General features: G+C 44.8%; 1 protein-coding gene and 1 non-coding gene across 6 annotated transcripts in view; one reads left to right on the forward strand and one right to left on the reverse strand.

Annotated features, from left to right (window-relative positions):
• Positions 1-207: 207 nt before the first annotated feature.
• Positions 208-26,715, reverse strand: part of LOC142567661 (uncharacterized) — a 36,015-nt gene continuing 9,507 nt past the window's right edge. The window contains exon 3 of one of the 5 annotated variants that reach the window (XM_075677840.1): positions 208-5,092. The gene's annotated coding sequence lies outside the window, so the exon portion shown is untranslated. Of the gene's footprint in view, positions 5,093-8,544; positions 8,789-14,497; positions 21,029-26,154; positions 26,437-26,715 lie in introns of those variants that run through there. The other 4 variants (XM_075677842.1, XM_075677841.1, XM_075677844.1 and 1 more) reach the window with 4 other exon arrangements.
• On the forward strand, positions 18,625-18,697 carry TRNAS-UGA (transfer RNA serine (anticodon UGA)). The gene has a single exon. It is a non-coding gene; the product is annotated as a tRNA-Ser (tRNA).

The following is a 26,715-nucleotide window of genomic DNA, read 5'->3' on the forward strand; positions in this document are numbered from 1 at the left end:
CAGTTCCTTGCAACACCATCAAAAAGAGAACCACAAAGCTCACCTCCAAGCATAGCATTCACTGCCAGCGTTTTCCGGTAAACATTACGGTTACATGAGAAGCAGTCAGGGATCTTTGAGTGCTACTGCATTTCAGGCGAAGCTTAAGTGTCCTCTAAAATTTTTTCAAAGTACTCAACTTCTGAGAAAACTGACAATGACAAGACAGCCCATTTCCTTTATTTTATTGCAAAAAGAGAGCACATGGAAAAATGCATACAATCCTCTTTGCGCAATTGATCTTATAGTCAGGGTCAAGCAAATGCAAAACAAAATGCACAAATAGAGCCACAGAGTTATTTGCCAAAGCAAAGTCACTTCTCATTCAGGTGAGTAACCTATGTAGACTTCTAAATGTGAAGCTAAGGTACAACTGTTCACTAATTACATAGTTAAGATCCCCCTCGCATAACACGCATATCATTCCATACTAAGAATGACATAGCCAGAGACAGACCAGAATGCAGCAGTAAGTGTCCTTCAAAGGCAACTTGTGCACAAGAACCAGTGAAGCAGATTGTCTTAGCCTCATATTCTCAAATGATCAAGTCAAAGCTCTCCATTGAGTTGATACAGTGCCAGCCCATAAGTGAAGAAGGCGCTACAGTACACTTTTCGTAATGTGGAGCATGAAGCGCAGCGACCAGTTCTGTCGAGAGGCAGCATTCCCATCAACTTTCTTGAGTCAAGATGGTGTGATGAGTGAAGGGAGTCTAGAATACAAGGGTTAGCCTCTGTATCCAAGTCCACACCTTTGCATCGCTGAAGAGCTCCCTCAAAGTGAAACTTCTCAGCCTGCTGGGCCTCTTTCTCTTATCAAATGCAAGGAATTGATAAAACCACGCAGTCTTCCCTTTGATGGTGTATGTTCTATAGTAAACTTGCACAGTGGGGCGAGGGGGCAATGGCAAGGAATTACATTTTACTGGAAATCACTAAGGCAGATCTCTTAATTTTTTTTAATCATGCATTTGTGCTGTTAGCAGCCTTCTTTGTTCTCACACCTGTCAATTTAGGCTCTTCATGCATGTATTTTATGCTCATGAATCGTCTTCACACCAGTGGCATCTGTAAGTGCAGATAGACTATAGGCGGGTGCACCATAATGGGGGGGTGTAGGTAGGAACCTCTCATGTATCCTTAACTTCCCACAGTATGGCTACTCATCCAGAATGGAAATGATGGTAAATACGAATTTGCTTTAACGTCATTCTAAACTTCATTCTTATGTCAACCTTCCCAAAGCCAATTTACTGCTTCAAATTTGTTGCATGACAATAATTTGTCTCATCCAGCAGACAATATTTACTGCCATGTGGACTTTCATTCGTTACAAACAGAAATGTTGCTTAGAATATAGGACACCATCACCGATGACAAGTGCTCATTACAAAAAATTTAGGTCCAGCAATGTGCATACTTGAAGGCTTCCGAGATTTATTTTGCGAGGTTTAGTTCATATTTCTCTGAAGAAATATTGCATACTTAGTGTACACAAAAATCAAGCTACAAACTATAATGAAGCCACAATTCCCTATTAAATGAAACCATGTCGAATAAAGAAAATAGGTGGGTGCAATTATTAAAAATTTTGAATACGAACTGAATAGTCTGCTATGTATTTGATTTGTGTTCAATTCAAGAATTTTCTGTTAAAAATTGCTTAATATTCTTTTCTGTTTGGATAAGAAATAACACTCATTTGAGCACTTACTACAGGGAGAAAGACCAGTGCAAGTTGAGACTGTTCTGAATTATTCTGCTGCAGGAGAGGAGCAGTTTCCACACAGATGCACCATTTGCCAAGTGAATGCATGAAAGCAAACTTCTGCACAATAAATTTTGGTCAATCAATAAGGGTGCCTCCCCTTTTTTTTAGGCATCCCAAGAATTCATTGTGTTGATTTTGGCAAAATTTTATTTCGCTGATTTCAGCATGTTTTGCATTCTTTTAAACCGATGTGCAAGCCTGTCATCTCATATTGAGCTCTTCAATGAACACGATACTCTCCGTACACCTTGCAATGCACTATTCTTTTCTTTCATTACTGTCATTATCATGGTGCACCACATATGATCAACTTCCAGTTGTTTCTCATATTCAAGCTGCTCACTTGACCAAATGTCTAGTTGTGAATAGCATTATTCTAGTTCTCAAATAACTTGCTCAAGATTTATTTTTCTTCATCAAATAGACTCAACTTTTCCACTTCACTTTGTTCAGAAATGAGAAAATATTGGGAAATAGATTATAGTCTAAGGTTTTCCCTAATATATTCAATCTGGAAATTGAAAATTTGCTACTTGAACATCTATAAGAAAAATCCATGTATCCTAGCCATCATTCCTGTGATCAGCAGCAGAATGCCATGGTCACAGCGGCTGGTAGTAGTAGTTTCCTAAAGCGGACACTTATAAATAAATCTCATTAACATAACATGTTATACCTTATCGCACCATGCAGCCCTGAATTGAGTGCTGAAAGGCATCACTTGCAAGGGGAGATGAGGTTCCTGCTTTGGCACTTAACGCAACCACGAATATAACGATATGTGGGACTTTTGGCCTCTCGGAAAAAAAAAAGTATGTGTTACGATTATAATGCAAAGTGATGCTGAAAAAAAAAATTCACAATAGCGGACAACCGCACGGTGCTTTATTTATTGTTATTGTGAAGTGCTGTTGCAAAATGTAGTGAAAGAACGGATGCATGCACAATTTACTCGTCACCAATGGCGAGAATGACGTCGTCCTCCATGGACCCAAGGTTACTGGGCAGCCAGCACTTCAGAAGTGCTTACAGCACAATCGAACACAGCGAAGACATGTTCAATTATGCGTGTTCAAATATGGATCCATCATCACCAGGACGAAGGCCTCTCCCTGCTATCTCCAATTACCCCTGTCCTGTGCCAACAGATTTCAACTTGCACCTGCAAATTTCTTAATTTCATCACTCCACCTAGTCTTCTGCCATCCTTGATTGCGCTTCCCTTCTCTTGGCACCCATTCTGTAACCCTAACGGTCCACCAGTTATCTAACCTACTCATTACATGACGTCAGTGGTAGCAATCGCTGTGGTGCCTAGTGGTTAACTCACTACAGCTGGAAGCCCCAGAAAATTTAGTTTTGATTAAAAATAATTGTATTCATGTCACGAACCCAAATATAATGCAAAGCACATTCTAAATCTGTAAATTTCGAAAAAAGAACTTTGCATTATATTCATGCAATAACGGCATTCTAAGTGACAGCTTCCACAAGCTCAGCTGCTAGCTCCCACCGATGCAGCTTACTCGCAACGAACAGTGGCATGGTTTAAAAATTTTCACGAAGCACATCCCAAAAGCTATGGATTTATGTGAGAGTAGGCTTCCAGGCTTTGAACACAACTTTTGCACGACCAACGCAGACTTTTACTGCTAGAAAGCAGTCACCAGAACTAGAGCTCAAGCTGCTTGTGATCTTTCTGCATCTACCTGCTGCATTGTGCTGTGCTGGGGAGGTATTCTGTAAGAGTTCACCTAGTCATCATTATCATCATCATCAGCCTATTTTATGTCCACTGCAGGACGAAGGCCTCTTCCTGTGATCTCCAATTACCCCTGTCCTATGCCAACCAATTCTAGCTAGTGCTTGAAAATTTCTTAATTTTATCACCCCGTCTAGTCTTCTGCCATCCTTGACTGCACTTCCGTGCTCTTGGCACCCATTCGGTAACCCTAATGGTCCACTGGTTATCTATTTAACCTACGCATTACGTGACCTGCCCAGCTCCATTTCTTTCTCTTGATGTCAATTAGGATACTGGCTATCCCTGTGTGCTCTCTGATCCACACCGCTCTCTTCCCTTCTCTTAATGTTACGCCTAGCATTCTTCATTCCATTGCTCTTTGTGCGGTCCTTAACTTTTTTTCGAGCTTCTTTGTCAGTCTCCAAGTTTCTGCCCCATATACCAGCTGCCACCTAGTGGACATGTCCATTTCGTCTGCTGCTGAAGTGCTGACTGGCTGTGGCACCTGGCTGCTGCGGATGCGCAGCCAAGCCCAGCCAATCAGATGTTCAACAGCAGACGAAATGGTCATGTCCACCAAGTGGGCACCTACAGAATACCTCCCCAGGTTTGACATGTGCGCTCAGGCTTGTCATTCCGATGAATCTTCTTTGGCTGTTATCGAACTAAAGCGCAATTTCACTGGGATTCAGTGCTAGGTTTTTATGGATTTTTCATGAAGGTCCAATTAGTCTAGCGCATTTTTAAAGTTTGCCAGCAGTGCGGTAGTCATAGATACCCACTTCTTTCAGTAAAAGCTGCCCTCTAAGGATTATGCCGTCTATAACAGGTAGGCTCTTCACTCAATGGATCGGGCAAGAAATTATATACGCACGCTAAATGCACACAAACAGAAACAAGTACCTTTGCATGTTTGATGTGTGGGCAAGGGAACTTGTGCCCAGTCTACTGTGATACCAAAGCAGCAGCTGGTCAGAAAAGTTTTCCTACACTGGCTTTCACCTCACAGACATGAAAACCACTATCCACTGCATGAGCAGGTCATGCATGTTAAGATATCAATTCTGATCCTAGCCATACTTTTAAATGCCTACTTTGAAGTACAGAACACTTTCACAAGTGAAAAGCATTACAGGAACCCGGAGCTGGCTAGATGGTTCACAATTCTACTAGAGAAAAAAAGCCCTTTTGCAATTTGTGCAATTAGGAGAGAGAGCCTTCATGCAGGCAAGGCAGACAGCTAAGCTGGGCATTTCTTCAATATAAGAGGGCAGACCAGCGACGTGTAGGGAAACAAGTACTGACTCTTACCTACGAAGACAAGCAATGATTTTGATAAGTGCACATTCATGCACTTCGCTGGTCTGCAACTCTGTTTTTGACTGGCAGCCCTCTTCGCAGCAGCAACCTGTTTGTATCTCGCCGTCACTCCAATCGCTTTCAGTGCAGCGACATCATTCATGGTATGCTGGTACCAGTCTTCGTGGTTTCCTTTCTTTGCTGATCACATCCATGGTCAGCGTACATGAAGACAGCAGCTACAAAGAAAAGCACATGTTTACACGCTCTGCTGACATGTCAGCTAAAACATTTAGGTCACCTGGATCACAATAATGCAAAACTGTTGACCTCTCAGTTTATTCGAAATGTACCATTAGCACTCAGTGATTGGTAAAACATTTTTGAGCCGCACCCTGCCTGTTGTTCCTCGAGATTCTGTTGTACAGCGTGAGGCAGGGACAAGAGACACAAGAAAAACGAGGACAAGCGCCTTTGTCCCTTTCTGTTTCTTGCGCCCCTTGTCCCTGCTTCGCACTGTACCACACAATCTAAAATGGAAAACCAACTAGCCCAAACCGAGTCTAAGTTACTTATACGAGTCTAAGTTACTTGAGAGACAGGCAAACTGGCCGTGGCCTGAAAAATTTATACCAATCACAAAGGGCTAACAGTGGATTTCGAATAAACTCAGAGTGGAATAGATTTTAAAGTTATGGTGACTCTGGCCTGTACAATCAATTGATTCAGTTTATTGATCAGGCAGAGGCTGGATGATCAGCGGGCTAAAAGCTGCGATTGCAGCTTGAGTGAGCCCAAACAACCACTACGAACATTTAAGGCAACAGTAACGCATAGAACCACTGCCACAGAACATGGTTACATGTGACACTGGTAACCCATAGCAGTTAACAAACATGAGAGATTTAACAGTGATTAGACGGTGAAAAGCAGTCACTGAAGAAAGATAACCATTGTACATCTATCAATATTTATACAGGGTGTTCAAAGTTAGACTTTCCGGGGTTTTAAAAAAAGATGCGAAGAGGAGTACAGAGAAGCCATTTGTCTACCCAGGTTATGCGGCTAAGCAGTCGCAAACTGTACGGATAAGTGTCATCGTAATGTCAGTATTTAATTAAATTCGATAATTACCTTTTTATTTACAGCAGTTAGCATGTATGTTTACATTGAAAATTCAGAGGCGGTGCGATTTGGTGACGATTCCATTTTGTACAATTTTAGTAACGCACCTGTGTTCCGAGATATGCACGTCTGAAATTTCAGCCCAAGCTGCCTAATTAGGCACGCGAAGCCCCTCCCTAGTGTGACGCAGCTGTTGCGTACGGCGCTCCTTCCAACAAGAATGTGGGGTGATTGGCGACGGTGATTACTTTTTGCTCTGTCAGCATTTCCGTTCTTGGCCAGCGAAATCAAAAAATGACTGTGCGGGCGACGTTGGACGAGCCCTGTTTCTTTGACCAATTGCTAGTAGAGTGGGTGACAAGATGCCATGCCGCTTAAGACTTCTTATACACTGAGGTGCAGCAATACCGCTCTGCCCTTTTTTATAGTAATGGAAGCGTTGTTTGCAGAATGATTGAAATTAATGCCATCTCACAACATAAAGCGACAGCGTCAGCTACCATACAGTACATTATTAACCACTAAAGTATCCAGCGCACCTCGCACATGCGTAAAGAAAATTTACGACCCTGCGTTGTCAGTGCTTAGGAAATGCGGGTTAATTATTCTCTATGTCACCTTTTTAAAATTAGAACGCAATTACCAGTCCACATGACAGAGCATGAAATTGTGTCAACATAGTCAAATTCATATTTATTTATTTACGCACAGCTCTGATTCCGACATTACTTTGGAAGAAGTGGGAATAAAATAACAAAAAGAAAACAAGTACAGTGCAAATTCATGGCCTACATACAAACAAAACATGCAAACATTTTAGAAATGTGCTTCAAATATACCATTGCTTACACAATATTACATAACTGAGGTTTTTTAGCGCACGAAAAGGGACAAAAGACAGTGGCAGGACACGGACACAGCGCTAACTTCCAACAATTGTTTTATTCCACAAAGCGGTACACACATATATAGGTAACACACACCACCGTACGCATGCACATATGTACTGATTTCTAGTCAAATGAGACAGCAACGAGACACGTGTAATAGAAAGTTAAGATGATAGCAAAGATGAAAGAACGACCATGCATAGCCAAAAAAATTTTTTGTAATTGCAAGATTAAAATGTAATCTCCATCAGGCCACCCTCTGTGTCACGTTTAAAAAATAAAAAAAAAGTTTTATGGCGCAAGTGGATCGCCTGAAACAGGCCGGTTTCCCGCAGCATATCATCACAGCTGTGGCCGAAGGTCTCCTTAAGACCGCAAAACGCGGGCGACAGGATGAGCAGTCTACTTCACCGGAAAACACGAGAGTGAAGCAGAAACGCGTAATCATACCGTACATCCACGATATATTGCACAGACTGAAGAAGATTGGCAATAACGCAAATGTAAGCGTCATCTTTTCAGCGCCAATCAAGCTGTCCAACTTGTGCAAGGCCAGCTACTGTGGTTCTGAGAAGCCCAGTTGCCGGACAAATCACAAGGAACGCTACATTCATTGTGAGAACAATATCGTGTATGAACTGCCCCTGTCGTGCGGCAAAAAATACATCAACCAAACGGGAAGGTGCGTAAGTGACAGATTGCGTGAATACGCAAATAATGTGCGAACTGGAGGAGTGGCGCATCTGGCTTTTCACTGCAGAAAGCATGGGTGCAATCCCATTTATAAACAGTGCACGATGATAGGAAGAAGCCCAGCGCAAACAACACGTGAGATTATTGAAGCGGCAAAGATCGCTAGTTTAGGGAGCGCTTGTGTTAGCGCGCCTTCAATAGATCTTTCAAGAAAAGAATTCGATTTTTGAAACGTGACACAGAGGGTGGCCTGATGGAGATTACATTTTAATGTTGCAATTACAAACAAAAAATTTTTTTGGCTATGCATGGTCGTTCTTTCATCTTTGATATCGTCTTAACTTTCTATTACACATGTCTCGTTGCTGTCTCATTTGACTAGAAATCAGTACATATGCACATGCGTACGGTGGTGTGTGTTACCTATATATATGTGTACCGCTTCGTGGAATAAAACAATTGTTGGAAGTTAGCGCTGTGTCCGCGTCCTGCCATTGTCTTGCGTCCCTTTTCGTGCGCTAAAAAACCTCAGTTATGGAATACCAATACGCCCTAACCTACGCTCTTTCAAGTTACACAATATTAGTTTCAAGTGATATGAAATCTTACTCAACTTAGAATTATGACAATCGCCAAGACACCAACTGTTTAAAAATGTTCCGAAATGCTTGCCTTCCTCCGCAACACACCACATGAACCGCTCTGGCGTCGAGTCAACAACTCTTCGCAGCACTTCAGGGTCGATGCTTCTACAGGCGCTAACTATTCTCATCTTCTAGTCGTTGACATTCGTGGGCTCAACTACGTAAATGCGATCTTTCGTGTAGCCCCACAAAAAGAAGTCCAGTGCAGAGAGATCAGGGGATCTCAGCAGCCAAAACATCTCTCCTTCGCGTCCAATCTACTGCCGTGAAAAGTTAGTTTAACCAGTTCTTTGCAGTGGAGGAGAAATGCGATGGGGCCCCATCTTGCTGACACCAAACTCGCCGCAGTTCATTGAGAGGGAGACTCGAGGCAAATTTATTGATGACACCAGCAAGAATTTCCTGTGCATAATTCTTTCCATCAAGGTTCCCTTCGAAGAAGTGAGGGCCAATGAATCTGTCCCCAAGTATGCCACACCATAATACATGTAGACCCCAGTGAACTTGGTGGTTGTGTTGCCGCAGCCAGTGAGGATTTCCTTCCGACCAGTAGTCCGCATTGTGAATGTTCACTCTGCCATTCCTGCAGAAACGAGCCTGATCAGTTCAAATCACTCTTTGTACAAAATCCTTATCTTGGTCGATTTTTATTGGGGCCCAATTACAAAAGTCTGCCCATTCTCCAAAGTCGGCTTTACTTAGGTCCTGATAAAGACTCACATGGTATGGATGAAATTTGCGCGTTTTTAGAATGCTGTGCACTGTTCCCCTGCTTTTCCCACATTGTACAGAAATCTCTCTGATGCTTGCATTTGGCATTGCATGCACGCAGGCAAGGATGTCAATTTCAAAGTCCGCATCAATGATCCTTTTCTTGGGTTTTCTTTTTTGGTGAACTAAGCCTGTTGTGGGGGGGGGAGTGAAAACGTCTGAAAATGCTAACAAATGTTGCTTTGGTTGGAACTCACTGATACGGATGGCGAGACGCATAAAGATTCATTGCTAATGAGGCATTGCCATTCATCTCCACTATTGATAGCACTACATCAGTTTTTACTGCCACAGAATAGTACTGTTACGGGGATGTTGGGAGTATAAGACTGTATTCACAATATATATACAAGCAGAGTCAGTGGGGTTAAAATGGCTGACTAGTAACAACACGCAGCAGCCAGCTTCTTGCGATCTTCTTATTCCTCTCTCTCTTCTTTCAACCTACCGTAACAGGACCCCCAGGCGGTGAAGCACTGTCTCGGCACATGGTAGGCAAAGAACTGCGAGCGAAGTATGGCTTCAGCCGCGAAACGGGCACGACGTCAACAGGCAGCGGACTTGAGGATGGATGAAACTGTAACGGCGTGATCTCGTAACTGACGTCGTTAACTTGACGTAGGACTTCATAAGGCCCTGTACAGCGAGAGAGTAGCTTCTGGGAGAGGTCGACTCGACGACATGGTGACCAAAGCATCACCCAAGCACCTGGGGTGAACTGAACATCGCGATGGCACCGGTCGTAATGCTCTTTTTGCAGATACTGCGAGGCTAATAAGCGAGATCAGGCAACTTGAAGCGCCATGTGAGCGCGATCGATGACTTCACAAGCGTAATCAGTGGCACACTGAGGCACAGAAGGTAGGATGGCGTCAAAGGGCAAAGTGGGGTCGTGACCATACAAAAGATAAAAGGGTGAATATCCTGCGGTGTCAAGTCAGGACGAGTTATATGCGAATGTCACGTAGGCCAGCGTGGCGTCCCAGTCGCTGTGATCGTTGCAAACGTACGTCAACAGCATCTCTGTGAGTGTTCAGTTGAGACGTTCCGAAAGACCATTCGTTTGTAGGTGGTAAGCGGTGGACAGCGTGTGCTCAGTGGCACAAGAGTGGAGGAGGTTGTCCACAACTTGAAACAAGAATGAGCGGAGCTTGTCTAAATGGCGATAATCGACGCAAGAACGCCAGGTACCATCTTTTTTTTTCACAAGGACGACACGCAAAGCCCAAGGGCTGGCTGATGGTTTGATGACCCCTTTAAGGAGCATTTTGTCCACTTCTGATTGGATGACTCGGCGTTCAGCATGTGATACACGATAGGGACGCCGACAAATAGGATTCGTGTCTCCAGTGTTGATACGGTGGTGAACAACAGATGTTTGTTCTAAAGGTTTGTCGCCGAAATCAAAGATGTCAAGGTACAATTCGAGGAGGAGACGTATGTCGGTGGCCTGTGCAGAGGTGAGGTCAGGTGCAATCATCTTCGCCAAGTCATATGTTAGGGAACGAGAGCTGTGAGATGCAATTGGTGCTAAGAAACCGCTCTCGGCATTCAGACTTTCAACGTCAAATTTGGAAGTATTAGAAACATTGGCCAAGAACATGCCGGCTGGAAGCACTTCAGGGCACAGGCTGAAATTCAGAAGTGGAAGAACGACATTGGTACTAGTAATCGTCACATGCGTATGCAGAAGAGCAACGTTCCGGTTCAAAAGCACATTTATGATGGAACGAAGGACATATTCACCGTCGGGAATCTGTGGCTGTGCGGTCAAAGAAATGTAAGTGACTGCCTCAGGTGAGAGGCGCACATCTTGAAGCCAACACAAGTGCGGTGGAGTGGTGCCTGGAACATCGGCTACTTGAGGCAGTTCTAACTGAAGAACGCCGGTTGCTCAGTCGATGAGAGCGGAATGATGGGACAAAAAGTCCAATCCAAGGATAATGTCATGAGGGCAGTTGTCGATCACAGCAAAGAGAACAGAAGCAGGGCGGCCGGCTATACTTATACGCGCAGTACACATTGCAAGTACAACCAGCACGCCACCGTCGGCCACACGAAGCACTCGGGCAGCTGCTGGGGTGAGGACCTTCTTTAAACATCTACGTAGGCTAGCACTCATCACAGATATGTGGGCTCCAGTGTCGATGATTGCTTAGACAGGTAAGCCGTCTATTTTAATGTCAATTACACTTCTCTTTGTAGGCACAGACAGAGGATTTGCTGCAGTAGTGGGCAATGCAGCACCACCTCCGAGGGCTGCATTTCTTAGTATTCCGAAAGGGTGCGGCCAAAAGCCACAGGGGACGAAAGGTTGCGGCGAACGGGAAGATGAGCGACGTGTTTGGAGTGAACGAAACGGGTGGCTGCGCAGCGGCTGTCCGCGCAGTGATGGTGAGCGGCTGAACCACGTGTTCCGAGCAGAGCTGGCGGTGCTGTTAGACTCGGCAGTGGGCGAAACATTGCGGGCGTTTCCGTTAAAACGGCTCACGTTGGTCAGCGTGCAAGGTGTTGATGGCCACGAGCTGCGACAGTATCGGGCGACATGACAAATGCGGCTGGTCGTCCACAGTTCTCCACTCAGTCAGGTTGCGATAACGTGGAGAGAAGTGTCGGGGTGGAGCGAAAATAGTAGAAGGGCGTTCGTTGGCTCTGGGTTTGGTGACAGCACCGACAGAATGTAGGCCAAAGTTTTCAAGTTCCTGTCAAACGATGGCTTGCACGAGGGGAACTGAAAAAGCATCAGGGCTACACAAACAGAAAGCTGCGGGCGCCATCTCGTCCAGTTCATGTCGAACAATTCGCACCATGTCCTCTGATGGTGACGCATGCTGCTGTACGGGCTGATCTTCACACGTCGACGTTGCAGCAGTATTAGGAAGTCTGGTGGTATTAGGAAGCCTGGTGGTATTAGGACGCGTCAGCTTTAGGCCTGCGCGAATTGTCGGCACTCTTTGATGATAGCATCAACTGTAGAGCAGCTTTTGCACATGAGCAGATTAAAGGCGCCGTCAGCAATTCCCTTGAGCACATGCCCTACCTTCTCAGCTTCTGTCATGTCGTGATCAGCTTTACGACAAAGTGCCAGCACATCCTGGATAAACGAAACATAGGATTCTGTGGGGGATTGGGCACGAGAGGCCAGTTCCTGCTTTGCAGCAATTTTACGGCCAGCTGGTTTGCCAAACAACTCTGTTAACTTCTCTTTGCATTGGTCCCAGCTGGTCAGCTCTTCATGGTTTTAGAACCACACCTTTGCCTTGCCTCTCAGGTAGAACAGGTTAACTAGCATAAGCGTAAGGTCCCATCTGTTGATTCCACTCACGCGTTCGTACATAGCCACCCACTCTTCAACGTCAGCACCATCAGTCCCGCAGAAAATTCCGGGATCCTTGGGTTGCACAGCCACAACCGAAGGGGACAGCGACGTAGCGGGTGATGGTGATGTTGGAGGCAGCAACGACGTTGATCCCGAGTGCTCAATGTCATTCATGGTGAGTGAGGATGGTGATGCGGAGGTCCTTTTCCAGCCGTGGAACCCCGCACCTCCCACCAATATGTTACGGGATGTTGGGAGTATAAGATTGTTTTTACAATGTATATACAAGCAGTCAATGGGGTTAAAATGACGGACTAGTAAGAACACGCAGCAAGCAGCCATCTCGAGATCTTCTCCTTCCTCTCTTCCTTCTTTCATCCTTTTGTAACAGTACCTCGACCAAGACGAAGCAGCCATTTTTCAATGCAGAAGGTACAAATGCAGGGCTTGCTTCTTCCAACGGCCCAGGTTAGTAGAGGCAATCAGTGGCAAAGGCTAAGGCACATAACAGAAGCTCAGGGGTTCACTTGATACGCTTGCAAGGTGATGCTGGATCTGCTTGGCGCTTTTGCAAAACCACGAAGAATAAAAAAATATCAGGCATGCAGCAATGAAGTGCACTACTCACGCCAGTTCACAGTCGTCCTATTTCACAGCAGTTTTCCAGGCGTAGGCAATGCAGGGCCCTCAAATCACACACTTTGGACAGGTACAGCATCCCTGGAACACCACTGGCAACTAAGGTGCTGCTCCCAAAGCTGTCGCCTTAGCAGCATGCTTAGTGGCTCCGAAATGCAAAAAATAAATATAAAACCAAAGCCAGTATCGTAATCCAGCACTTGATTGCTTCGCCAGTACCTGTACGATGGCACTGCACTTTGTCACCAACTCTGCAAGTCATTGCTTCAAAAGATATCTTGGCCAAGCTGCCACGCAAAGTCATCCTTTGGTTTCGCTGGCCACGAACGAAAACGGTGGCCAAGAACAAAAAGTAATCACTGTCGCCTGTCAGCCTGCATTCTTGTCAGACGGAGCGTCATACACAACAGCTGCATCACACCAGGAAGGGGCCCCACGGCGGGTGCCGCCGTCTCGCATGCGTGATTAGATGGTGGGGCTGAAATTTCAGACGTGCATATCTCGGGACACAGGCGCGTTACTAAAATTGTACAAAATAAAATATTCACCAAAATAGCACCGCCTCTGAGTTTTCAATATAAACATGCATGCTAAGTGCAGTAAATAAAAAGTTCATTATCGAATTTAATTAAATACTGACATTCTGATGACAATTATCCTCACAGTTTGCAACCGCCTGGCCGCATAACCTAGGTAGAAAGATGGCTTCTGTGCACTCCTCTGCGCATTCTTTTTTAAACCCGGAAAGTCAAACTTTAAACACCCTGTATATATACAGCCGGCATTCATTACAACAGAACCTGATAATATGACAATAAATTTCCATTTTATACGAAGTCCGTAATATCCGGAACACCAAACTTTCGAAGCTTTCGTCGCAATGTCTAACAACTTTACTGCAAAGAGTGAGCGACGAAAATTTAAAGTAAAAACCAAACAGAAAAGCTGCAGTTTCGCCCGAAAGGAGAAGCATCAATTGCGATAGCAAATTAAGCAAAATAAGCATGGTCGCAGCAGTGAGCGAATTGACCTTCCTGCTGTCTCTCGCTTCAACGCGAACTAAACGTCAAGGCACAGCGCATATGAAGGTACCGGCACTGGGAGCACTTCGTCCACATCGCAGATCACTTTCGAGATATGGCAGCCGCGCCGTAAAGCAGCCGTCGGAGTATAACCTGCGCTCTGTCACCTCTGGCTGCGCTCTGGCTGACCCTTGCAAGTCAGTTGTCAGCCCATGTCGGCACAGCCAAAGTCCGTTTTATATGCCCGATTATGAAAAAAATTGCTGCTAATTTCGTCCACTGTAGCAGACAGTCCGTTGTAGCATGGTCCGTTAAAAGTGAACTTCATTGCATTAGTAAAAATAGAACAAACTAATGCTGAAATATGGTCTGTTATATCTGAAAGTCTGTTGTACGCGGGTCCGTTGTAGTGAGCATAGACTGTATATATATAGTCATACCTAGTTATAATGAAATGGGATATAATGAAGTAAGAGAAATTCCCCTTGAAAACCACGTAGAGGTTCATAGTGCAGTACATGCAGTAATGGATATAACAAAGTAGTGGGTAAAACGAAGTAATTTTGGCTTCGCCTTTAAAAAGTTTATTGCAAGTACAATATCAAAGTATCTTCAATTACTGCAAAAGTATCACTCACATTACAATGAAAGAAGTTTCAGTAAGTCATTACAATAAATGCACATGACATCATTATCAATACATAAACATAAAAGATGACCAGAGGTGAATGCAACACAAGCAGAAGAAATGGATTAAATGTGAACAAGAAGTGATGTGGCACGCCTAGTCCAGTAGGAGCATGGCAACCAGGCATGAGGCATATATTAATGCAATTAGTAATTGTCGTGTCGCTAGCCCAGCGACAGGGAGGCTACACCACTGCCGGTTCCATGCCGATAACAACCTTTATTCCGGTGAATGCAACTTATATACAAGAGTGCTGTGGCGCCATCAGTTGCATGTGACCTGCGTCACGTAGACAGTGCCATCTGTTGCGAAGGCACGACACTACATTTAGCCCTCCCTCAACAAGAGAACGCAGGTTATATGCACACAACCAAAAAACCATCACTGCCTGTGGCGGCCAACTAAATAATTGTGCTAACAAATTGATAGTAAAGTCACTGGAGGCGATTGCCTAATAAAGTCACATCAATCAGTAAGTTCATTGCACATAATCCCTGAACTTTGCTGGCGGTCTTCGCTCCCGTGTAGAACGGCGCAGCCCTGACTCTACTGGCCGATGAGGGTTTCCCAATTCACCACCACGATCAGCACACTGTCCAGAGGTTCCAGGTAGTGGGCTCCCTGACGATGTAGGTGGGCTTGGCGTGCAAGGAGGCAGTGGCGACACCAGTGTTTCTGGAGACTGTGCGTCATCAGTCAGTGTTCTTTGGGATGTGGTGCTCTGTGTTCCTAAGGACGATGTCCAAGTTCTGGCGTTGCCTGCCGGCATGTCTATGTCCATATTCCTCCGCAGAGATTCTTGTCTCATCGTTGCTTCTTGTACAGCTTCGTGGGGCACAGTGGACAATTGAGAGACGTTCCATGTCCGGCCGTCCTCGAGGTGGAATGACCAACGACCTATGCGTTTAAGGTTTCTGAATGGAGCACCAAAACTGGGGGTGCCTTTCATTCCAGGTAGAGGACGTTTGACACGCACGTAGGCACCCACTTTGAATTTGCAGAGAGTAGCTTTGAAAGCAGAGAGCAGCTCCCTGGCTGCTCTCTGCTTGTCTGAATACGCCTTGTTTCTTTGTTGGCAATCGCATACATGGTGCCAAAGTCCGCGGTTGGCTTGTCGATGACATCTAACGATGTCCTCATGTGACGTCCATGGAGCAACAATGCTAGGGACAGACCAGTGGCGCTGTGGGGGGTTGGCACGGTAAATACCCAGGTATTCCTAACTGTGGCCTTGATGGGTCACTGCTCCAGTGGAGGGAGTTGTATATATGATTTAAGGACCCTGTTGAACCTTTCCACCACCCCATTGGCTTGAGGGTGGTAAACTGCAGAGAAGAAATGTTTAATACCCCTGTCCTCTATGAAACACTCAAATTCACTTGACGTAAACTGTCGGCCGTGATCCGAGACTAGTTCTGTAGGGTAACCCTCTCGTGCAAAGACACCAAGGAGGAAGTTTATCACCGTGCGGGAAGTGATGTCACTGCAGAACGCAATCTCTGGCCATCTGGAGAAGTAGTCCACCACCACAATGACAAACCGAGTCAGTTGGTGCACGTTCAAAGGGCCCCATGATGTCTATTGACACTTTGTCCCAGGGCCTGTCAGGCAGTGGGACAGGCTGAAGTGGTGCCTGTAAGTTCTTTGTGCACTTGTCTGAGACTTGGCAAACAGTGCAACTTCGGATGGCGGTCTCCACTTGCTTGTCAAGACACGGCCACCAGTACTTTTCCCTGATTCATTGCTTGGTCTTGACTATTCCCGGGTGGGACTCATGGGCTAAATGGATGAAGGTACCAGTCAGCTTGGCAGGTACCACAACATGTTCTGTGCATAAAAGAAGCCCATCCACTACAGAAAGCTCCTCTCGTAAATCATGGTAGGGTGTCAGTTCTGTCAGAAGTGTTTTCCGGTTTGGCCATGATGACTGGATGTATTGCGTGACCTGCTGTAGTATGCCATCCTCAGTGGTAGCAAACCAAAGATCCTCTAGATGTACAGGCGATGTAACTGAAGACACAACCTCTTTATCGACTTGGAAGCCACCCTATGTTTCTGGAACAGGCATTCGGGACAAGACATCTGCTACTTGGTTGTGGGCTCTGCTGCGGTACTGGACTTTCAAGTTGTAGCGCAGGAGTCGTGCAGACCACTTTGCGATACAAAGGGGCCGCTATCCTGTACTCCCAGACGAGAGCAAGGCAACCAGAGCCTGGTGATCTGTCAATAGGGTGAACAGTCGGGCCCAGAGATAAACGTGCCACGTCTCACAGGCCCATAGACAGGCCAGGGCTTCATGCTCTCCAGCTGAGTACTTTCATTCTGTCTCTGTTAATATTTGCAATGCAAATGCCACAGTTCGCATGTGGGACCCCGCCACTTGTTGCAATACGGTGGCCGGACCATATGCAGATGCATCTGTTCAGACAATGACGGGCAACGTTGGGTCAAACATTCGTAGGACCTTGAGGGATGCTAGGAGTCTTTTTATCCTCGTGAAACTTTCTGTAGCGGCATTGTCCCAGTCGAAGGTTGCGTCTTTGCATAGTAGACAGCGCATTGGCTCTACCTCATCTGCCACTCGTGGAACAAACTTGGCATAGTATTCAACTAGCCCTAAAAGAGAGCGTAGTGTGGCTGCATCTGTAGGCGCAGGAGCCTTAAGTATCGCATCAACCTTGTTCTGGAGTGGTGCTATACCCTCTGCGCTGACCCAATGTCCTAAGAAAGACAGCTCCGATGTTTTAAATACGCATTTCTCAGTGAGCTTGAGCCCAGCTTCCGCTATTCATTCAAGGACTTGCTTCAGGTTCTGTGTGTGTTCGCTCTCAGTCTTCCCAAAAATTATGTCGTCCAAGTAGCACAAGACCCCTTCGCAGCCTTCAAGAATCTTTGTCATGGTCTGCTGGAACGCAGCTGGTGCTGACGCCAACCCGAAGCCGACCCTCTTGAACCTGAAAAGGCCCTCATGCGTAATGAATGCAGTTAGGTCTCCACTTTCTGGGCGGAGCACAACTTGACAGTAGGCCGATGCCAGGTCCACCATGGAGAAGCAGCGAGCTCCGTTGAGGGCATGGAGCAGTTCCTCCATCTGAGGCAAGGGAAAGCTGTCTGCTACTACAGCTTTGTTAGGCTCTCGTAGATCGACGCACAGTCGAATGCTACTGTCTGCCTTGCGAGCTGCTACAACTGGAGAGACCCACTCGGAGGCTTTAATTCTCTCTAACATCTGCTGCAAGTAGCTTCTTGATTTCGTCGGAGACCGACTGCCGGACAAAGAATGGCAGGGGCCTTAGCTTCCATGAGAATGGCGTGACCGAGTTTTTCATCGTGACCTTATGTTGCACGCCTTTGACAAGTCCCAAGCCAGGCAAAAACAAATGTCCAAACATGATCCATAGTATTGGCAGCATACCAAATTTAGGAGGGCCTAGCGCTGATTTTGATGTGGCGTTTCACGGTTGCAAACCGGGGCTCATGGCGGGAACTTCTGCATGTCCCTCCGTGGACAGCTGCAGGCAGCGCAATTCTTCTCCCATAATGCGAAGGTTGAGGGCTTGAACCGCATTCAGGCCGAGGAGAGGTGTCCCACATGGCGTAACATGAAATGTTATCATGGCTGCTTTCCCTCTGTACCAGACTTGAGTGTGAACTACAGTGGCTGACCGTTTATTCAGACCTCACAGGGACTACGGAAATGTCCGAATAAACAGGTGTCCGAAAAAGCAGATTGGAGAAAAAAAAAAAAAGAAGTCCTTTATTTCCATGCACTTATTCGGGCTCGGCAGTAGGCTTGAAGAAATCATGAATGCGCCGTTGCACACTGTTCCGTGATCTTTTTGGGTCACGTACTCGTGACGCCTGCGGCAAAAAGGACGTTCCACGTCTGCCGCCAAGGTCTGTGAGTGGTGGCACTGGCTAACATTCCCAGGGTTCTACTAGGACACATAAATACCCAAGAAAGTGGATGGGAAAACGGCACCGCAGTAGCTCAATTGGTAGAGCATCGCAAGTGAAATGCGAAGGTTGTGGGTTCGGTTCCCACCTGCGGCAAGTTGTTTTTTTCATACATTCTAATTTCCATTAATTTATCATTTCTTTACTTCATTTATTAAGCACAAGTTATTTCCCCTATGTTGTCCTTGATGTCAGTGTTTGTTGGCTTCTTATGATATCTCTGAGAAGTGTGTGTCAATTTCGAAGGCCATGCTTGCATATGCTGAAGTGCCGGAAAGGCGCCACATTATTTATCACTAGAGAGAAACCTGTGCCTGTTGAAAAACATGGCGGCTATGGAGTATTTCTGGCTTTGCAATCGCTTTTGACACTGGGCACTAGCTGCACATCACCCACTGTGGTTGCTTAGTGGCTATGGTGTTGGGCTGCTAAGCATGAGGCTGCGGGATCGAATCCCGGCCACGGCAGCTGCATTTCGATGGGGGAGAAATGCGAAAACACCTGTTTACTTAGATTTAGGTGCACATTAAAGAACCCCAGGTGGTCCAAATTTCCGCAGTCCCCCACTACGGCATGCCTCATAATCAGAAAGTGGTTTTGGCATGTAAAACAATTTTTTTTACCTGCACATCGCTGTGGCTATCACTACGGTGGTTATCAGCCTACTGCAGTGCACAAATGCAGTTCACATTTCTTTTTATCTTTTCATTACCATTGGTCATGTTTTAGCGTGCCTTTTGCTTTGTGGTTGTTGTCACGGTGAACAAACAGTTTTTTGTTGTTTTTATCACTTTATGTCGGGTGTGTGTAGGAGGATTGCAGAACTTCTTTTCAAGGTGGAATTCTGCGCGTGCTTTGTTTTCTTGTTTACTGTGTTCTTTGTAGATGTTGTGTGTGTACCCATCGCGTGGCTGCTGCGCGGACCGCACCACCATGTGCTCTTAAGAGCCCCCGAAGCAAGTAAAGTATGAGGCAAAGAATTTAGCAGAGAAGGTCGGCATATTGAAAGCCATGAAGGCAGAAGTTCCTCAGCTAATGAACGAATTCGACGTGAAGAGGAGCAGGCTGAGCACACACATAGAAAATGAAGCACAGCTTCTCAAGGCATATGACAACAGAAATAGGATGAGAATGGCAGGGCACCTGAAACTTGAAGCATATTCATGAATGATTGCTGGCTCAGAGAACATGCACAGCCACTTTTGAGTGGCGCCCTAATCTGTGCATAGGGAGCCACTCTAAACATGACTGGCACAGAGCAGCGGGAAGCAAGCCAAAGCGAAGATCCTTCATGATGTTGTGGGAGGCAGCATAAAGAGGTAGCCACCGTGGCCACAACTTATTTAGGCCAGCCAGCCACGGTGCCACGGGATCTCAGGAGCGGCAACTGTCGCAGCCACTCAGGTCGAGCACGCTAGTGTGTTATATTCTCGCGTTACATGCATGTGAGCCGTCTTCTTCTTCACTGGCTCTGGAGGCAATAGCTGCGCTGCTACAGGGCTCCCCATCCTAGTATGAAATGCAATAGAAATATGTGCAAAAGGTGCACCTATAGAAATAAGAAAGACTGCAAGCCTATATATTTGAGTGGCAATTCTAACGTCAGATAAGAAGTCCGGGTAAAGCCTGTGTTGAAATGAAGGGCACAAATAGCTCTCTGGTGGTCACGGCTGAGTGTGTCTGGACACAAGGCACATTGTCTTGTACGTTGAGGATGTCGTCTCGCACCAACACTGGGCACACACACATCAGCACACGCGCACACAGCACATGCCGACAGTTCAGGCTGTTGAGGGAAACAATGCAGAAGATGGTGTCATCGAACGACATGCAACGGTGGCAGTGGTGGAGAACTCCGAGTGGCACTGTGCTTGTTGCTCTTGCCGATTCATGCTCCACCACCATTTCAAGTGTGGGTACGGTTGTGCAGGGTGGCATATTGTGACGACCAGCAAGACCTTGGCCGAGATAGTGTGGTCAAGCCTCTGCTCGTTTGGTGCACAATTTGCCAGGGCTTTCGTCATAAGGGTATGACAAGCAGATGCTGTTGTCATTGGTAGTGTCAGGTTCATGCAATTTGACAGAGATGTACCAGGAAGCACCGGCAGCATAGGTTGTGAGTGAGGCACAGTAGCAGTGATGGCCTAGCGCAAAATCACAACCTGCCTAAGGTTGTCGTAGATGCCCGGGCCTGCAGAAGTCGGAGCAGCTGTATCCTAGAACGCAGCCGGAGCCTGGAACCTTGTTGATACGGAAGTGGCTGTCCAGATGGATGAACTATATGTCCGGCATGTCAATGTAGAATTCCCGGACACTCTACAACCATGGGACGTCTGCCAGACGGCATGAGGCCACGCCATTGTCGCCTTGGTAAAGTCGGTATGTTTGCACTGGCATGGCTGGGCTCGATCATCCGGTGTCACCAATCTGCGGGAGGCGGTGCGAAGAGGTAGCTGTCGAGGCCACAGTTTATTTAGGTCGGCCAGTCATGGTGCCACGGTACCTCGGGAGTGGCAGCTACCACAGCCGCTCAAGTCGAGCACCGTTAGCATCTTCTATTCTCGCGCTACATACCAAGCCTGGCTGCACGAATAGGACCACTGCAAGGCGAGCAAATTGCTAATTGTTTTAGATAATTGTACTACACACAACGATGGGTCGGGACTCACAAACATAGAGCTACTTTTCTTGCGTCCGAACATTACAGCTTCCCTGCAGCCACTAGAACACGGAATTATTCAATACATGAGAAGCTGATACAAAAGACAACTACTTGAGCGCATGTTGCTTTGTAAGGAAGACGGGAGAAAATACAAAGTGACTCTCCTCAGTGCAACGCATGTCCTAGTGCATGTGTGGAGCAGTGCACTGCCTGCAGTGATTGCAAACTGCTTCAGGCACAGCGGTTTTGTCCGTGATGCTGATGCCTTGGAAGCCAGGGGTGCTGCTGTTGATGAAAACGACAAGGAATGCGAGTTCCAGACGTTCCACTGGACAAATACATGCAGATCAACAGTGACACTGCTGTCACCAGTTGCATCAATAATGACAAAATAACTTATGATGTACTTGGACATGACATGTACTTAGACACTTCACTGCTGCCACAGTGAAGCGTCTATTAGAGCATTCTTGGTGATCTCGGATATGGAAGAAAAAGAGTGTTTGACATGTCATAGTGCGTTGCCTGAAGATGGCATGTATATGTAAGCACTCGCACCATCTAGGGAAATGCTCGGGGGTGAAAACATCCAATTTCCGTGCCAAGGGTGACTCACTGAAATCTAGCTGGAACTGTGCAACATGTGAACTTGGAAAAAAAAGATGTGGCAACACCGTAGCACCAACAGAAGACTTAAACGTTCAGAAGAGATTGAATGAGCTAGATGAAAAGATAACCCTCCATGCTTCCCCTCGTAACTTAAGTTGACAATTTGACACAACTATTGAAAACAGTCCGTGACATTGAAACATCGATACAGCACCTTTCTGACAAATATGACACAATATTAAGTCAGTTAGGCAAGCAAAACTCTGACATTTCAGTCTTGGAAACTAGGGTCGAGGCCATAGAGTCGGGAACGGCCACAAGCACGAAGGAAGTCAAACTGCAGCTAAATGAGCTGGAACAGTACAGTCGCAGGCAAAACATGGAAGTACATGGCCTCGCAGTGGAGGCACACGAAGACCTACTCGCGAAAATGAATGATCTTGCATGCAAACTTCAGCTACCGCTGCTTGAGAACAGTAACCTTGATGTGCTTCATAGGCTACCTGCACGAAAGGGAAAGAAGTCTATCCTTTTCGCTCGGTTTTCATCCGTCCTACATAAGGAAGAGTGGATGTGCAATCGCTCGCGCCTTGAGAGTGAAGCACCAAACGGGAAATTTTTGGACAACCTGACACCTTTCAACAAACGCCTTCTTTGGCTAGCAAGTGGAAAAGGCAGGGAAAAGGACTATGTGGCAAAACTATGGTCACATATTTGCACGAAAAACTGAAGGCGCCGACAAGATACGCATCCACGATGAAAGTGACATTGATAACATGATATAATGTGCTATTTAGATAGTGTATATCTTCTGTGAATGACAGTTCAAATGGATAACAGTCCTTATCACGATGTTAACTCTTTTAAATGTATGAAGGTTTCAAAATCCGCATGCTTTTCCTTTTATCATCTGAATGCATGCAGTTTAAGAAACAAAGAAGAAGAAATTGATTTTTTTTGTCGCAACTGAACCATGAATTTGATGCGCTGGCTTTCACTGAAACCTGGTATACTGAATTGAATGATGTTGTTAGCTTTCCTGGTTACAGGTGTGAAGCGCTGTTTACGAAAACTAAAAAAAGGGGGTGGTGTAGCTTTGTACATGAAAAACAGTTTTTCTTACGAAATAATTCCACAGTGCACAGTTTTGACCCCTTCCTATGAATCACTTTTTATTCAGACAAATGCATTCATCTTTGGCGTAATTTATCGGCCACCTTCTGCGTCTCTTCAAGAGTTCTTCAACTTTTTATAAATAGTATTGGGCGACCTCTCCTTACAAAGTATACCTGCGGTAATTATGGGTGATCTTAATATTAACCTACTAGAACAGTCAAATTCTGTGAACGAATTTGTTGATATGATGTTGGCCTACAGCTTTTCCAATATAATCACAACGCCTACTCGTATCACAGGCTCCAGCGAAACACTTATTGATCTATGCCTAACAAACAGTGATAATCGTGGTACCATGGCAGGAGTACTCCTGAGTGGCATCAGTGATTACCTGTCAACCTTCTGCTTTATGGAAAGGTCAACTAAACAAATATTCGAACATACTTACCCACCAAATAGTTACCGCGTTATAAACCAAAGCGTCTTATCTGTCAAATGGAGCCAATTGCAGTGTGACGAAGATCCTAATATTTTATACGACAAATTCTTGCGCAAAATAACAGAGTTGTATGAATGCGCTTTCCCAGTTGTAACAATGGCAAAGTGCAGGAAAGGAAGGAAGCCTTGGATTACACGTGACCTACTCAGGCGAATCAAGGCCCGAAATAGGCTTTTCTCCAAGTTTATAAAACCTAAAGACTTGACAGTTTTGAAAGAGTATAAAAAAGTTAGAAATCAATTAGGTGCAGATATAAAAAAATCAAGAATTCAATACTACGCTCACAAATTTTCAGATATCTCCTTTGACCCTCAAAAAACGTGGTGTACAGTCAAAGATCTTCTAGAGAAACCAGAAAAAAATATACCTACACAAATGACAATTGAAGGAACGGTTCTGAGTGGTAAAGCTCCTGCCAATGAGTTCAACAGACATTTTTTGGCATTTGGAGACTTTCCTGCAGGAACACCCAGTAATATTGAAAAATACATGGAATATAATCTTCAGCACAGCCTTTTCTTATATCAAGCTACTCCTGCAGAGATTAATGATATTATATTAGGTTTCAAAAATAACTGTTCTTGCGGTTTTGATGGCATTAAGGTAGCACCAATTAAAGCAATTGCTGACCTAATAGTTAATCTACTTTGTCATATAACAAATCTAATCTTGACAACAGGTATTTTCCCCGAAAAAATGAAGATGGCAAGAGTTGCTGTTTTGTTTAAAGGCGGTGCTGCAAATATAATTAGTAATTATAGACCTATATCAGTTCTACCATTGTTTTCCAAAATAGTAGAAAAAGTGATTAATACACGGATTACTACCTATCTTAACATACACCAGTTAATTTCTCCCAGCCAGTACGGATTTCAGAGGAAGAAATCAACTGAATCTGCCTTGCTCAGTATTAAGGATAAACTTATTAACAACATAGAAAATCAATTGTAAACATTAGGTGTTTTTCTAGACTTCAGCAAAGCGTTTGATTCTATTAAACATAATACAGTTCTTAGCAAACTACCGTATTATGGAATACGAGGCACTTCACTTAAATTATTGCAGAACTACCTTTCCGGTCGTTCCCAGTATGTTATTAATAATGCCGCGTCTAATTCTGAGCTAATAAAATTCGGGGTTCCTCAGGGGTCAACCCTAGGACCTACTCTGTTTCTTTTATACATCAATGACATGGTATCTATCCCACAAACCCCCTCTATTATCCTTTACGCTGACGACACAAGTGTATTTTTTTCTGGTAACAAGTTAGGTTCCTTGATTCCGCATGTAAACTTATGGCTTAAGAATCTATCTGACTGGCTTGTTACAAATGAACTCTCATTAAATGTTGACAAAACTAAGTACATTGTTTTTACCCCTGTTAACAGACCTGTTTATATTAATAATGATGTGGCATTCGAGTCGCGACCGCTAATAAAGGTAACACAAATTAAATTTTTAGGTGTTCAGTTTCATGAAAACCTTCGTTGGTCTTGCCATGTTAACTATATTAAGCGCAATATTGCACACTGTATTGGTACGCTTAGTAAGTTTCGCTTATTGTTGCCTCGTTATATGCGACGTCAACTGTATTTTAATACTGTTCATTCGCGACTGCATTACTGCCTGCTTGTTTGGGGCACCACTACTAGGTCTAACATGGAAAGCCTCCATCGATCACAGAAAAAAGGCGTGCGCTTTATTGAAAATCTACCACAACGTGAATCAACATCTGTATATTTTTCGCAGAATCGCATCCTGGACATTGAATCCCTATATAAACTGCGATTATCAGAGCTTGCATATTCAGATTTCAAAATTGATCCACATCTCTTCTCTTTGACGTATACCAAACATGAATCCCATTACAAGTTTAGGAGAACCAACTTCGTCAAGTTTAAATGTAGGACGAATTACGGGACACAGCTGTTAAGTTAGCCAATTCCTAATCTGTTAAACCTTTATCCTGCTCTGATTGACATTATGGGAAACTGTTCCTTTTTGCCTGCTTTCCAAAACCAGGCGAAGGGGTTTTTCCTAAATCGTGTATAAACCAGTTAGAATTTTTTTTCCTTTGTTTTTTTTTTTTTTGTCAAGTGAACATATTTGTCATGTGAACATTTTTATATTTTTTTTATTGTCGTATAGGAGATCCAGTTGGATTCCTTTCTTTGTTTCATTTTGGTCAATTGAACATGTTTGTAGTTAATATATATTCTTAATTAGTTTCATTTGAATGTACAATGTATGTATATTGCTGTATATGAATTGTTGTAGTCATCCTGTAAAAAAATATTGTTTGTACTTCGTAACTTACCACGTCGAAACTGTGCCTGCGTGAATTCAGGGTGTCTAGGGCCTAGTCAGGTGACCACGTGTGTTACCTTTAGCCCCCTTCACCCGGACAACTGTACATTGTCTAAATTTCGATAAAGTCAAAGACCCCAACTCTGATTATGAAAAACATAGTTTATGGATGTGCGTGATGAACCATGCTGCATTGCTACAGAGGCGATGACGCACTTAAAATTTCAGAGGAGTTGTTTCTCTTGACAGTTTCCAAAGGCTACACCATCTACAAGTGCTCAGGAAAATTGCTTTTTCTACGCACATTTCTCGCATGAAAAAAGCAACCATAAGCAGTTATTTCAAGAAGTAAAGAAATGCTGATGTTTGAGGCATTTGTTGGTACTACCATAATTACTCGCATAATGATAGCACTTTGTTGTAAAAAAAATTTATGCAAATTCAGGGGTGCAATCATTACGTGGGTTAAATTTTCCATGAAAAGAACAAAAAGTTTTTTCCATCCCGCATTTGCTGCAGGATGACGACAGGTCAACAAACAGGCGGCTGCCGCTGTAACAGTGCAGGACACCAAAACCAAAACGGCAGCCGGCAGAACAAGCCGAACGCAATTTTTTTCTTCTTGTGAGTACATCGCCTGCACTAAAACAGTTTCTTCAGTATCAGTAATGAATAATATCATTAATATTGGCAAGTCTGCAGCACTAACGAAGCCACGCCAAATTGGAGGGAACAGAAACAGAAACAGTTGCTTAGCTGCCAGTGACATAGAAACACATGGCGGATATGCTGCGGAAACTGTAGCATTTGTCTTCACTGCTATCCTAATACGGCACGTTTCCGCTAAGGGTGGGCAAATATTTTAGCTGTGTTACAAGCGTCAGTGTATAAATAGGGTACACTTCTAACGTATTAGTGTAA

Source organism: Dermacentor variabilis, unplaced genomic scaffold, assembly GCF_050947875.1.
Source record: "Dermacentor variabilis isolate Ectoservices unplaced genomic scaffold, ASM5094787v1 scaffold_14, whole genome shotgun sequence".
NCBI lineage: Eukaryota > Metazoa > Arthropoda > Arachnida > Ixodida > Ixodidae > Dermacentor > Dermacentor variabilis.